A 16,153-nucleotide genomic window follows, 5' to 3' on the forward strand; every position below is an offset into this window, starting at 1 on the left:
TATGAATTGTGCTCTTCGAGTGCGTATAGTCCATTAAGTGCACTCACTTTCAATAAAAATCGTTTGCCTCGTTATTTTGAAAGATAGCCCTTTGATTGAAGATCGGGTAAACACTCATATCGATATCATTACCCATCGATTGATCATTAAGATCTTCTTTATTCTAATATGTACGAAAGATTTGAATCCGTTTTCACGTTAATCATAAGTACAGAAATGACCGTTGGTTCTAAAGTGATCAGGAAAAAAAATGTAAAATAAAGTAAGAAGAAATGTTTACTTTCTTGCACACGAAGTATAGAGAAACTACTGTAACCGTCAAAAAATTTGAACTTTAGACTTTGAGGAATCCAAACGTTTTAGACATACCTGAGTTTAAAATTACATGTTTAGCATGATATTTGTCTGTCTATGACAAAAATAACTCTAAAGCTTTCTGATTGAGATGGATGAAATTTGGTGTCTGATGTTTATACTACATTTTTAGATTATTGTTAAATTTTGGGAAAAATTTATTCAAAAGAAGATTGTCTGTTCGGCTGTTCGAATATATGGTAACAGATAACTACCAAGCGAAGCGCGCTAGATGAATCATTCGGTACACAGGTTTAATATCTATATCGTAGAAAACTATCATGTTTTGAGTCAAATCCAAGGGTAAAGAGTCTGCACTTTCAGTAGCATGTAAATGCGACACACATCAAAAATTAAATGATTTAAAAATATCAAATTTATTATATTTTTTGGCTACAAGTGCAGTTCTGTGTCCATTTTTTTTTTAATCGGTTGGGAAGAGAAGTGTCCAAACCCTTCGTTCGATCTTTGAATACTATTAGCCATATGGCAGGGATTCATCACCAAAACTTCTCTCAAAATGATCACGATAGATTTAGTAAAAAGGTCGAATTCACGCCAAAGGTCAACCTTTTGTAACCACTGAACAGTAAAGGCGTTCTCTGTCTTACTCAAGACCCACGAATTTGTTACGGGAGAGGAGGGACGACACTTTCATTTGACAGTAAGCGAAAAAATTTAGGGGGGGGGGTACTCCCGCTGGTTACAATAGAACAGGGAGGCACCAATGCAAAGGACTGTCGCTACAAGGGGCAAGTTGCCTGAGTAATGTAAAACACTTTGCTAACAGATGAAACCATCCCTTAATGGCATTTCGAACACGCGCTGGAAATTTGTAAAACTTAATAAAATGTTTTGTTTTGTCTGCTTCTCTTTTGTCCTTATGGTTTTTTTTTTTTGTTCATCTTCTTACGTTGTTTCCGAAATGTTGAAAATGGATTCTTCTCAATTGGATCTAAATAAGCGGCAGATTATGACCTGAATATGCTCGATTGTCCCACTGACTCGCAGCAACCCTCGGCGTATCTCCGGCTCTCCTAATAGGGACACAGAGACTTAATAATGCCCATTTTGACAGATAGATTTTTAAAAATTTTATAACGTAACGTTAAGCAGTTTTGCCCATAACAAGTACAACGCTATTTCATTTTTCTTTCTCGGTTGAAACGGGAATTGCTTTTTATAAGCCCTTTTTTTATTAAATTCCATTTATTATTTGTTTTATATGCATTTTTTAAATTCCTTTTGTTATTTGTGCAATAGTGTTGTTATAAAAAAAAAGCTGTTATTTGATTTGACATTTTATAAACTTTAGATTTATTTTTTTATTTATGGATCAGTTTATATCTAACTAGCCGCCTTTGGCGACCAGCTGGTTCGTTAATCTTAATGCAAGTTAAAATTTTAATAATTAAATATTTTATGGAACTCTCATTTTAATTGCTTCTTCATTAAAATATTTTAAAACTTCAAATTTTAATAGTCATATAATTCACTCATATTATTATAAAGGCCTTCAGCCATAACGTAATATGTATCTCTCTCATTTTCTGTTAACTCCCGCAGAATTTATGCTTTAAATTAAAGTGGAAATGATTAAACTGCAATAAATATAATAATATTTTTTTTTACTGAAACAAAGCATTTTTTTTTTAAATATGAGTACTGAAAACAGAGTCGCTGAGTATTTAAACCTTATGGCCACTAAAGAATATTTTTCTTAATTTATATAATATCTCAAGAAGTTTTCAACAAAATTTTCTCAGATTCATCATAAACAGATCGTTTAATTAACAATGTTTAGTTTCAAATACATCAAACACTAAAAAAATAAACAGAATCGTTTGAAATAATCTGTCGGAAACATATTAAACCATCAAAACCAAATCCGCATCCGTTGAAAATATTTGTCAACAATAAGAAAACAATGCGCATGCGTGAATTTTCAATGCCAATTATGCTAAAGCAAATGCGCGAATTTTCTACTCCAGTTTGGGTAATGCTATGCAGATTAGAAATTTTTAATTTCCTTTATTTTGTTTTATTTTAATTCGAAAGTACTTCAGAATGAATCTAAAAGATCGATTCATTAACAATGTTTCATTTTAAATGCATCAAACATTAAGAAAATAAATAGAATCGTTTCAAATAATCAGCCGAAAAATCTTAAGCCTAGCTTCATGACTGTTGGGAAAAAAAATTGAAGCCGTGCTCATTTGGCGATGGGAAAAATGAAAAGATTTTTTTGGCGGAAAAGTTAGTTTTTAATTAATAATTAAAATTCTAATTAAAAATTCAAAAAAAGGGCTATCCTATCTTTTAAGTTAGATCAAACTGCACGCGGTGTGCAAATTTGATTAAAATCGGTTAAGTAGTTTAGGAGTCCATCGCGGGCAAACAACGTGACACGTAATTTATATATATTAAAATGGATTTTTGTTTTTATCCTGCTGTTTAAGATAGGCGATGACACTAACAAAACGTTTTTTTTTTTCTTGGTTTTTTTTTTTTTTTTTTTTTTTGGAAAATGGCGAATTTTTTTTATTGAATATTCAATACAACAATTTTGAACAAATTTCTCCGCAAAATCGTTTTCTTTTTGCTTCAAAGTCAATTGTTTTAGGGAAGTGACATTGACATTTGTTTGTTTTTATATATGTTTTAATGCCATTTCACATCTTTAAATGCTGTTTTCTCAAATTCTAATTTTTTTGCAAAATTTTCTTACGAAAAATCTTATAAATTAAAATCTAATACATATCGTTTGTTCAACTTTGGTATAACAATTATTCAATACGATCTGCAGTTCTTGAACTAGAGAATAAGTAAATTATTCATTTCGAAATATTATGTAGCAGTCTTAATTCTTTACAGTACGAAAAAAATTGGAAATTTCACATGGATTGGTTGAGCCCCACTATTGAAAGAATGGATAGAAATACGGCTTATTTTTTGCGCAGGAATTGGAAAATATATTTCTTAAACTATCGGCAAAAGTTTAAGCAAATCAAATGATAAGAATCTAAGCTAAAAGACATTTGGCCACCTCCCCAAAAAATGTTTTTTGTTAGATCTCGTTTCCTAAAAATGTTTTTTCAAATTTTTTAAAAATTCTTGCCATCTCACTGGAATATTTTGGCTTCCTAGCTGTGTTTTTTTTCCAATTTTTTTTTTTAATACACTTAAAAATATAACTATTTTAGAGCGTTTTTGAAAACATTCATTCCAAAAGTCATCACATACCTGAAATTTCTAGTATCCCATTCCGCTTTGTGTAATAGCAGAAATAACAATACCCCATATTTTGCAACTTATCCAATGAATTGTATTCTCTTTTATAAATAAGTTATATCTATATTTACAAATTCACGATGCTACGAAAATGTTATTTTATTTCCTTACTTGGAAAAATTGGATTACAAATAAGCACCCTTTTGACAGCGAGAGTTCCATTCAATAACTACAAAATCCATCTGATATCACTTTCATTTGTACGCGAGTCTTTTGCATCAGCGCTGTTTTATGCCTATTTTGAAAATGATAAAGATATCCATTAGCATATAAATGATGTAGGTTCTGTTTTATCAAATAGAGTTTCAGTCATAACAGATACATGCACTCCGAGATATTTCAAAGAATACACTTTATTTATCTTATCCATTGAATATTTTATTAAAATAAGAAAAATGAAACGAATGGAGCTGTCGAAATCGCTAAAACTCTTTCATTATTCTTTCCATTCTGTCATTCTGTCTAATGACACACAGGGAAAGCTTTCAAGCTATATCATTCTTTTTCTTACCCATTATTTCCACGAATTATTATTTTTCGAGTCTGGAATAGCTTGTTATTAATAATTATCTTCTCATTTTCATTCTAAATCAATTATAAATCAGAATCTTCAAAGCACACTTTGCATTTGACTTTTATCATTTGTTTTCAAGAAATGGAACTGTTTTCGGATTATATTTCTATATTCGTTTAGGTGAAAGAAGAAAACACTTTTAATCTAAGTTTTAAAAAATGGCTTTTGCCGGATGTGTATGCTTCAGACCTTTTTGAATCCGAGAAACACAACTTCAGAATGATGTGTGTATCTGAAAATAATAACGGAAGAATGCAAGGAAATGTATGTATAAAATTTGAAACAAAATAATCATTTCGCTCTTAAATTTGGAATCCAATTCATCTTTGACGTTTATCAAATTATTTTGCCGTTATAAATTAAAAATGTTATATAAATTATATCATTATTTATTCGTTTTGGAAAGTGAATTTTTGAAAGATCACCTGTCTGCATGTGAATGCGAAAGGGAAACCTTCAATCATTCTAGGTGAGTGAGTCACAGAAGTGCTGGATGGGGGAAATCTTGTCACGAAAATGATAAATGCGTATCAGATTTAAATCAAATCTCTCACATTGTGGACCGCCTACCTATCGAGGGCAGTTCGTAAACGTCCCAATTGAATTCAATGGCATTTGGGATGCCCTTAACAATAGATTTGTATTAAATTTAAGATGCAATTAGCCATAGATAGTTCATGCGCATATTCGATTCCACGAGTTTTGACACAATTGCGTCATATTGTAAAAAGCGAGGAAGAAGGCTTTATCTCATTAACAAAGTGCATTTTATTAGATGAATGAGCCATCTTCTGCTACCCGCTGTTCGTTCACTCTATCATCAGTATTATCAATATGATGAACTACATCTTATGTCAGCCAAAGAAAGTTTCATTTTAAATCATGCTTTTACAGTAAATGGAGCATTCTGAATAATGAGCTTGCTGTAAAGACCACCGCTTCCATCGAAAAAGCAAGAAGAGTCCGACTTTTTTTAGAGAGAGAGAGAGAGCGGCTATAATATAATCGCTTAGAATGAGAGAGTAACAAAAAGATCGAAAATGATGACTTTTAAATCTTATGTAAACATTAATAATGATTACTTTATTTTTAGTGCAAATCCTTCATTTAAAATGGATGTCTTGGGATGTGTGCAAATATAAATGAATGAATGATTTGCACAAAAAATATGTTGACTCTTGATTGCGTAGTTTGGTCATACGTTGCGATTCTTACAAAGCGATGAAATGAACTGATGAATAAAAATGTTGAAATCTTTCTAATGTTCTAACTAGAATCTTTGCAAAAAATGCATGAAATTCCTCGGAACTAAAGAGTAGTGAGGGTAGACGGCCATTGATGAATCAGACGCTTTCATATGAGCTAACAAGTCCGAGTACTTTTTCCGAAACTCTCTGGTAAAGGTATTATGCCCCCTCGCCTCCTCCAGAATTTGTGGAGGAGGGCATTCATCAAGATAGAGAACGCCTTGCATGGCACCGGTTTACAATGGTTAAACTCCGGCATGAATTGAGCAATTTTACAGAATCTGTCGTATGAACTTTGGCGATTAATCAGTGGCTTGACGTTAAGAGTATCCGAAAATGGAAATATTGTTTTAGAAAAAACAATTTTCAAAAACGATTGAAACCAAAATTTGCTTAGGACTACGCTTGCACTCACAAAATCACATATTAAACTAGATATATTTAAGTCATTGCATTTCTTATCTATTGCCTTTCCATGCTTCTGAAAGTGTTGACCCCCGTTGAATGTGGCTGGTTTGGTTTTTGATGCATCTCCGCAATACAGATGTTAAAACCGAGTATTTTATTCATACAACACTTTATTTTGTAGTGTTCGTGTTAAACAGACAAACAAACTTCTCTGAAAAGATTCTTCCCAAAATTTGTCAGAAATCTACAAATTTGGTATAAAAACCATATACCAAATTTCATCCATTTACACCAAAGCGTTTTTGAATTATCTTTATCACAGAAGAGAGAGACATGCAGACAAACAGACATTTTCCTAAAATGTGTTTTTCGAATTCAGGATGGTCTAACAGTCATCAAAATCTCAAATTCGACTTTTTTTTTTTTTTTTTTTTTTTGACGATTGCAATACTTTCTCTAGACTGTATTAACTGGAAAGTAAAAATTGGCGAGATTGGTTCCATTGCCTGGGGGCTTTCTAACGTCGTTATGTGTTACCCGTTCAGAATGCATTGGTGAAGTAGTGATTTTGGTATTTCTGCTCTCTAAAAGGGGAAGCAGAAAATGACTGATGATTTCCATGAGCTTTCAAATAAAACCAAAATGAACCAAATCGAACCGGTGGTAAAGGTTGGTAGACTGGTTCTGTGGCTTTCCTCTTTATTTTAGAGATATAAATGAAGGCATATCATCATGATTTGCATCGAAAATGGATGTTCATATCTTTCAAAACAAATATCTTACAAAAATAATCTTGGTTTTGTCTTAAAATTCAAAAAATTCCATGTTAATGATATCATTTTCGGTCCCATATAATTTCCCCTTGATTCCAATGGCATTATTTATTCAATTTTACACACTAATCGTGACAGTATTCTTAAAAGATAAGATTGTAATCCGTCGGAGGATTCAGTCACGCGCTTTCACAGAACATTAACTCCGTAACAAGATTTTAATTTCAGCTTTTATTTCGTAATAAATATGATTTTTAATTTGCAGTAAACTAATTCAATCGAATTCATTGTTTCTCGGTCGTGCCACACAACAAGGTGGATTGTTTTTCAGATACATTCCATCTTAGTAATTTAAAAGCCTGAAAAAATTAATAATCTAGACGAACTAATTTGTCACCAAAGGCGGCTAGTATTACTTAATAACCTTCCTGTTAATTGTGGTAACCTTCCAGTTAATTGTGGTCGTATTCTGTTTACACTATCGATTTGAAAATTCCAAGAGATTAGAAGATTTTACGCAATATGTGCTCAATTTATATTTTCTTTTCACGTAGAAATTATCCTTCATTCAGACAATACATTCCTTTCAATTCCAAAAACTATTTAACTCGTATCTGAATGAGACTCATTTACATTAAGAATGAATCCTATAGTGTATTTGAAAATGCCTAAAGTATTCATCCGCATATAAATTGCCCATATCAAGCCTGAATTGCGGTAATATCCGACGCAAACACTTTGAATTATTTTTTGCATTTGTATGCCGAATAGCAACTTGAATTATTGCTTCATTTGAATACTGCATTGAAACGCGAAATGTCAGATAAATAAAGTTATTTAGAATGTTAAATTATTTTCTCCATTTGATCGTTCAGTCTAATGACTGAACAAGCATTTTCTTTCCGAACAACTGACATTATTTTAACTTATGCTTTCAATCTATATTTTTCATTCTTTCGTGGAATTACATCGGGCCTTTTATATATCGAATACAAAGTTGTTTTATGAAGGGGGGGGGGGGGTATTTCATATACAGAAATGTCAGTATACGGGACTAAATACCTCTCAGGAGTTTCCTGATAAAAACAATTAGGCATAGCTAATTTTGGGGACTAAACAAGACATAAAGAGTTCCTGTTTACAAACCCCGGAAGACAAAGCACACTCCTTTAGCACTCAGAAATAAGATGTGTGTCCCTCCAGTAGGATGTAAGGAATACTCCCACCACAGGATGTGAATATAATAGTCCTGCGGTTAATAAAATCAATGTCCCTTCTATAAAATATACGAAATATTTTTATCACACGATTTAAAGAATACTCCACCGGTAATACGAAAGAAATATTCCTGCTATAATATAAATCCTTCAAAAAGATATAAAAAAACTTCTACAAAAGAACATGAGGAATATCCACAGATAGAATGTAAGGATTACTCTAACCAGAGAATGTAACATTCCATCGGGAGGATATAAAAAATATCCAAGTCCATTGATTGGATATATGGAATATTACACCGATAGGGTATAAAGAATATTCCTCCGATAGAATATATGGAATATATATCTCTTAGGATATAAGGCATAATCCTCCGAAAGGATATAAGGAATATTCCAGCAATACTATATATAAAGAATATCAATCGATAAGATGAAAAGATTATTGCAAAGAGAAATATTCCTCCGATTTAATGCATGGATTTGGATAAAAATCACATTCTTCTGAAAGGATATAAGGAATACTCCTCCAATGGGTTACAGAGCAATGTCCTCCTCTAGGATATAAGGAATGCTCTTCTAAAGATATAAGGAAATGCTTTTCCGAAAAAAAGGAAATTTTATTCGGGTATATAAAAATGTCCTCTACCGTTTATTACTCCTATTGCATAAAAGATTAATCCATAAGGATGGAAATAATTTTAGCTTAATTATATCTTCTTTTTTTTTCAAGATATCACGCAAATTGAGCAAAATGTAATCGAAATTATGGCTTTCAAAACTTAACCCGCTGTAGACTTCTCTGTAGATTTTCAAGCCTATTTAGATAGCATAATATCTTTTTTCCGCTTCCCCTTGTAAAAGCTTGAAATCCCGGAACGTATTGTGAGGGTGCGATAATCTAAGGACGGAAGCGGTTGACCCTCGAAGATCACGGTAAATCGCAGTCCCCTCCCTCCTCCTGGCTTTCACGCGCAGAGACTCGGTATGCCGAGCTTCGTGTTTCAAAAATATAATAAAGAAAACTTATTGATGAGCAGCTTTTTGTCTTTCCGAGTGACGCCTGGCAGATCGGCAGAGAGTCGCCTCTTAAATACTTTTTCCCCATTTTGATAGAAATATGCAAATTTGGCGCTGGCACCACATACCAAAATTCGTCTTTTTAATCCAATGTATTTTTGAGTTGATTTGTTCGCATGCAGAAAGGCATCACTCCAAAATTATCTTCTCTTGACTGAAACGAGAGATCCGTGAAAATATCGAAATCTAATTATCTGAATGTTACAATAAAAAAGACAAAAATAAAGTATAGAACAGATAATCTTTATCACCCTGTGCCGCATGGATTCCTTTTCAAAATTTATTTTCCAGGTTGCTGTAAGAAAATAACAACAGTGTCCTAAACTACCAATTTTCGAAAATCTAAAATGTTCTTTTTATAAAATAAGGAACAGTTAAGAATTTGATCTGTGTTGTTATAAACATTCATTTAAGAGCTTCAAATGTTTCGTTTCACTTTTATGATATAGTACACTTCCTTCGAACACATCACATTTAAGCCAGGGTTAAAGAAAAAGAACATGCAAGAATTGCAAAAATGCAAAATGCGTGCGTGTTTTCCAACAATTAAAAAACTTTCTTTACGAACTACTTTCCTTTTAAATGCTTCAAGAAAACTTGCAGGTGCTTCATCTAACTAACAAATTGAGTTGAGAGGTTGCGTGCTGCTGCCTTAAGTATTCGCGGTTATGATAGAGATTTTACTGCAGAACTGAATGAGAGAGCAGGAGCACATGAACATTGGTTGCTTCAAAGCTTTCTCGCACACTTCTAAAAAAAAAGTTGAATTCATGTCTTAGCCGCGTTCAATTGAAACCAAAGTGTGTCACAGAACTCACAAAATCATCTAACAGATGATATATTAAGTTGGAGTTGCATGCTTTTGAAAGTACAGAAGGCAGATTTACAATCCTTGGTTGGATTTAGCTCGAAATTTGATTAGTATCTATTTTATAGATATTGATTTTGAGCGTCGAATTTTATCTGTCTAGCTCTCTTGGTTTTGTTGTTATCGAGTCAACTTATATTCGTACAACCGGACTGACGGATTTTTTTTCGGAATAGATTTTGCCCAAAAATTGAGAGAAATCTGTCAATTTGGTGTAAAGGCTGTAACAATAAATTTCATCCGTCTAACTGAAAACGCTTCTTACTTGTGTTTGTAACAACCAGACGGATGGACGGACGGACAGACAGAGAGGCACAATGCCAAAAATGTGTTTCTTGACGTTGTTTTGGCTAAAACATGGAGTCCATTAAAATCTCGAGTTCGAATTTTTTGACGAATACTATATCTTAACTATACTTCTTATATGAGAAAATAAAAATCTGCGGGAATAATCTTCTCGAAATGGACTCGCATCTCCCCTCCTCCAGCATCAAACTGTGAATCTTGGTCAAGCTCATGAGCGCCACGAGTGCTTAGATTTTTTTTATTTTTAGAGTCTCGCATATGAAATATTTGCGCTTTCTACTATAGTGAAGAAACTCGAATATTCATTTTAGGAGTCTTTTTATCTCCCGAAAGAATTTAAGATGCTCCAAACTCTCGCATGAATTTTTTAACTGTTGCAATACTTTCTCTTTACAAACTTCGCATATCAGAAAATGAAAGCTTAAAGGATAATCGACCCTTTACTCCAAAACTTCTCATCTTTCAGACTTCATTTGTCTCGCTTTTTCTTTATACGTCAGTAGTTACTTGTAAACAAAAGATGCATTTAATATTGTTACAACACTCCTGAGTATAAATCTAGTAAGAATTTAAGCAATGGTGAGGGCTGACGTAAAAGATGCTTTAAAATATTTTTTTTCTAATTGAGAAAAAATTTTTTTTGAAATTTCAAATTTTTTGAAAATAAAATTGAAGAGAATGAAAAGAAGTTGAATGAAATAAGAAAATGAAATTCTAAGTTTTCTTGGGGGGGAAGGGAGGGGAGATTATAAAATGGCGTAAAAAATGTCTTTTTATGCTTCAAAATTATTGCAGGAAAACATTAATATGTTCATTCATTTTTAGTCAAAACTCTAGTTGGAATTATCGAGAATCCTATCTTATTAAACATCAATAAATAATTAGATGCCAAATTTATGAATACCAATCTTTGCTGTAGATTGTATTGAATGATTTGTATCGTACTTGTCACATTGTGGCAATTTAAAAATTATATTCAGCATATAAATATTATCCTATTTAAATATACTTTGTATCAATTCTATTGTGATCTATGTAGAAAAATTTGGATTTCTTTATTGAAAATGAGTTTTCCTTCGGCGACCATTTGCTTAGCTGCCAGTATTGATTGTGTTTCATTTCGGCTAAATATCTGATGCATGAATAATGTTCAGGGTTTTCTTAATAAAATATTTTTCAGCATTAATTTGTAAAGACATTAAAATATTTTTAATAGATTCGGACCTGCTCTTTTTATTGCACAATTAAACTTTTTTTTTTCTCTTTATTGCACAAAAAATTATGTTGAATCCGCAAATCGTCTTTTGCTATAGTGTAATTTTACTTTCAGATTCTTCATTTGTCCAAATAATTGGCAGAATCTTTCTTCCTTGGCTTTCAACATTAAAAGAAATCCTTTTAATTAAAGGTTTGATGAAAGCGAGTTGAAATCCATTACAACAATAAAATCTATGGTTGAAAATCATGCAAAAAAAATAATGAAATGTCAACATTTAGGGGGAAAGGCAAAGCATTTAAATGGTACACTAAAACAATTGGAAAATTTTGCCAATTTTAAAATAGTCACGTAAAAATTAATTTTGTTCTAGTATCATTAAAAGGACATTTTTTTAAATTTTGAAATAGTAATTTAAAAATATATTTTGTCTATTCATTTGAAAATTATTGAGAGAAAATATTAATATTTCGCTCAATTTTAAATTGATTTAATTTTTTTCAAATTTTAAAAGCACTCCCCCCCCCCCGAAAGTGCTTATTCCCCGATTTCCAAAATACATTTGTACCAAATTTGGAATTTTAGATCAAACGGTCGATCCTCTAGAACACCAAAATGCACGCGCTTTCTGCTTTATTATTAGTAGAGATCTTAATGAGGGAATAGTAAAAGCCTTGACATTTTTAGATTGAAAATATTATTGTAATTTTAAGCAAAAGCTAAAAGAATATAAATAGTCCCTGTCTCTTAATTTTTAAAAAATTCATTTCTTTTTATTTTTATTTTTTATTTTTTACATGTGATATAAAATTATTGTATTGCTAAAAAAGAATTCAAACTTGATTTTTTTTGGGGGGATTTTATTTTCAAAAGCGTATTTTTGCTTTAACCTAGGCTAAATATGTTGAAAGAATGTGCTGTAATCATAAAAAAAATCCGAATTCGAGATCGTGGCGAAACTTTACTTTTTACATTTCCCTGAGTCCGAAAATACATTTTTGGAATTATATCTGAATGTGTAAAGTGGATAATTCAAAAATGGTTTGAGGTAGACGAATGAAATTTATTATATAGTTTGTATTCCAAATTTATAGATTTCTATCAGTTTTTTTAAAGAATCATTTTAAAGGACTCTGTCTGTCTGGCTGTGTGAGTACAATGGCGCACGACCCTTTCACAAAGTTAAAAGCTAGATAAATATAATTCAATGCACAGATTTAACGCCAAAAGAGAAGATGTGCATCGAATTTTGAATAAAATCTCCGGCAAAGAATGAACCATCCGTCCTATCGCTTGCTTACAAATGCGGCAATTTAAAAACCCACTCATTTAGAAAAATGGTATTTGATTCATAGTGTTAACATCTAAAGCGTAGCTCTTTGCATAAATTTGAATCAAATTCATCAAAGGGTAGACCGTCCGTCAGTCTGTACTTTCACACGCATAGACACCTCAAAACAAACTCAAAGGGGCAACAACCCGCATAAATAAAATTTCGTATTTCTATTGTTATAAATCAACGACAGTTCAGCTTCGAATTTTTGTTTCGATAGGCCAAAAATAATCGATAGGAAATGCATTTTTTCTTAACTTTATTACAAAGCACAAAAAGCACATGGGCGAGAATCTGAAAATAAAAATCTGAGCATTTCACGACATTCACAGCTTGCTCACATTACACAGTTTTAATGCTGGGGGTGGAGGAAACACTTTTGTTAGAGAGTATGGGAGAAATGTTTCGAGGAATATGTGGCTGTGAATGCATGTGTGTGTGTGCACGCGCGCGAGCACGCGTGTGTGTGTATGTGTTTAAGACAAGGAGGGAGAGTTTGCTCAATACTACTATTTGCTTTCCTGATACCAAAACAAAATTATTCTTTTAATATCGACTGTCAGCATGAACTCATCGGGTTCTCAGAATTTCGAATAAAATCTCACACTATAAGAGTTCGCATTCCGGCCAACGTCCACAATTTCATGCCGGAAGGTGAATGATGCCATCATTTAAAAAGAACTTGTATAGCTGATAATAAAAACTATACAATTAACGGCAGAGAGTTAAATGAAACAGCGTAACAGCAAATTTTAAAAAAGTGTAAATTTGGAAAAATATTTTTAATTTGAGTGAAATTTTTGTTATTTCTTTAAAGTGTGCATTGCATAGAAAGAGTGTCTAGTAAAAATTTCCGATTGAATTGGCATTACTTTTTTGAAAAACTCAACTTTGTAGAAAGAAAAAAAGTCTATGAATTCTTATGTATGCAAAATCAGGAACTGATTTAAAAAAAAGCAATACCAAAAGTTTTGCGATTGGTTGATTTTTTTAAAAAAAGAGGTAAAAATAAATTTTAAGTTAAAAAATTGTATCAATTATAAATCCCGAATGCATTTTCCGATGTCCGTTAATCTGGCAAGCTTTACTACTTTATACATTTCGAGAACTAATCGCCGCAAAGTAAGATTATTTCTTTTCCAAATTTAATTTTTTTCATTTTTTTATGTCGATGTATTTTTGCAGAAATACAGACAGGGGGTTCAAAATATTGGAATTCTAATCCTAATTTTATTTGTATAATCTCGTGCATGTCATTTGTTCACCCGAGTTTGGGCAGCCGACAGATTTTCCATGTTCGAACCTTGTTTAAAAGCAGCCGCGCATTTGCGGGTTAACTAATATTACATTAAAATTTCATGCTTGTAGGTTGTTCCGTTGTTGTGCTGATATCTACAAATAATCTTCATTCCAAAAATGCGCTTTTCGATATAAAAAATATATTAAATTTGGGGAGGAATTTGAAGGAAAAACTTTAAGAAAAATGCTCAAGAAAATGTTTTGTGTGCAAGTTGTCGCGGTTAAAGGACTAAGAACAAATTTTGAAAATAAAATTCAGATTAAGCCTAAGATATTATCACAGTACCATATTCGAATCTCCTTTAAAATGTGTCCATAATTTCCATACGCATTATTTATGTTGCATGAAAGGAAAAGGAAATAAAATATTCAAAACAGTTAAAAAGGGTTTCTTTGTCGGAAATAAAAGGCAATGAATTACAATCCAGTAGACGTAAGCAGACAAAGCCATTCTCAATTTCAAATAAATAGTGTCGCTGCCAATTTTAGATTGCAAAACGTGCAAAACAGTTTTAGTCTTTTTGCGATATTGCACTCTCGATCGGGAAGACATTTATTAAAGACACATGAGATGGGAAATTTAAGAAAATGGAACCTTTTTTTGATAAAAGAACAGTCTCTTTCCCGCCACGAAAAACGATAGCGATATTCTTAGTTGCTTAGCAACGGAATTCTGTCGGAAGGAAGGATTCTGCGAATTGTTGCTGCAGTTCGCCCAATCAAGGTCTGTAAAATAATGGCTTGTGACCCTCAGCGCGGTGGATGATCGGATAAGAATTGGATTTCAGAATTTGGTGTTGTTACGAACTGTTTTGTTTATTTACGTAGGAAAAGAATAAGAATAAATTCGTTTTATAGTGCTCCCATATGTTTCCCGTTGATCGAACAAGCAAGTGAATATGCGTAAACAATTCGATTACAATGGAAAACGAAACTACGCACGACTAAAGTGTTTAGCAAATGTATAGTGATAAATACAATGTATCCGAAAAGTGATCGTAGACTTTTCAAGTGTGTCAAATTGATTTATTATCAATTAAGATTCCATATTTCAAAAAGGAATTATTGAATAACTGCTTCTTAAGATTCTCTTTCTCTGTGACCTGAAACTCGCACGATGCTTCTTAATATTTGACTGTTGCTATTCAGCAATAAGTCATAAGCGAGTTTTTGGCGCAATGTACGTTAGCGCCCTGTGTACATTGTGATGGCTTGCTCCCCACCGGCCAGATAAGAGAGGAGCATAACAAAACAACTCCTTTATTTACAGCCTTATATATATATATACACAAAAGCAACTTGTTCTCGTCTAGGTTAATATCACTCATGAAATTCACACAGCAGTCGTCAGTTAATCATGAAAAAGCTCCTATATCAATTCTGAGAATAAACACCAAAAAAAAAAAAAACGCTGTTAGCTCATTCCGCTACTCCAGGGGTAGCTCCAGAAATCCGCCGATCTATATCGTGTGGATCTTAACACAGTGGCTCGAATCACACGGAGCTTCACACAAAGTCAGGAACACCTTAGAACACTCACGTCTCTCCGACTCCTCCTTAAAACTACTCTCACTGTTCTCCCCCTTCTCTTCAAAAAATACCTGCATTTTATTTCCCCCAAAACTCTTTCTCTCATATTCTCATTGGTGCACTTGAGCTCCTTATCATCCAATAGCTGTTCAGCAATGCTTCCTCAATGGTCTCCATGCCATCGTGGGAATGTCCCACGATGAAATTAAGATGAAATTAATGATTCATCTTTGTAGCTGACCCCTCCCGAACACATGTTAATCAGTCCCTTCCTAATGTAAAAAAAAGACTTGTTTGGATGGTTTGAGGGTTAGACGCTCTTCTGCCTTGAAGGAAGATATGATGGATCTATTTCAAACGACGAAACGCACATCTACGGTTCTTTATCTGGATACAATTAATGACCAGACACAATGATTCTACTGGCAAAGAAGATTCCTCATCTGGCAGTCCGGAGGCACTTAACAATGGGGGGGGGGGGGGTGAATAGGTGACATTTCATCTGGGGGTAATGCCAATTATTAAATGAGAGAAACGGGGAACGTTACAGCATAGAATTTTTAATAATAATCTTAACGAAACTACTGAAATTTTGACTACGAAGTAAAATCTATTTTGTCGGAAATCAGTTATCAAAGGGTAACCGAAAAATTACAT

The 16,153-nt window shown here is 32.7% G+C and overlaps 1 protein-coding gene across 1 annotated transcript in view; it reads left to right on the plus strand.

The window, feature by feature from the left end:
* The window catches only part of LOC129957447 (neuropilin and tolloid-like protein 1), a 254,105-nt gene that overhangs the window by 207,175 nt on the left and 30,777 nt on the right, over positions 1–16,153 (plus strand). The window lies entirely within an intron of this gene.

Source organism: Argiope bruennichi, chromosome 2 (assembly GCF_947563725.1).
Source record: "Argiope bruennichi chromosome 2, qqArgBrue1.1, whole genome shotgun sequence".
Classification (NCBI taxonomy): Eukaryota; Metazoa; Arthropoda; class Arachnida; order Araneae; family Araneidae; genus Argiope; species Argiope bruennichi.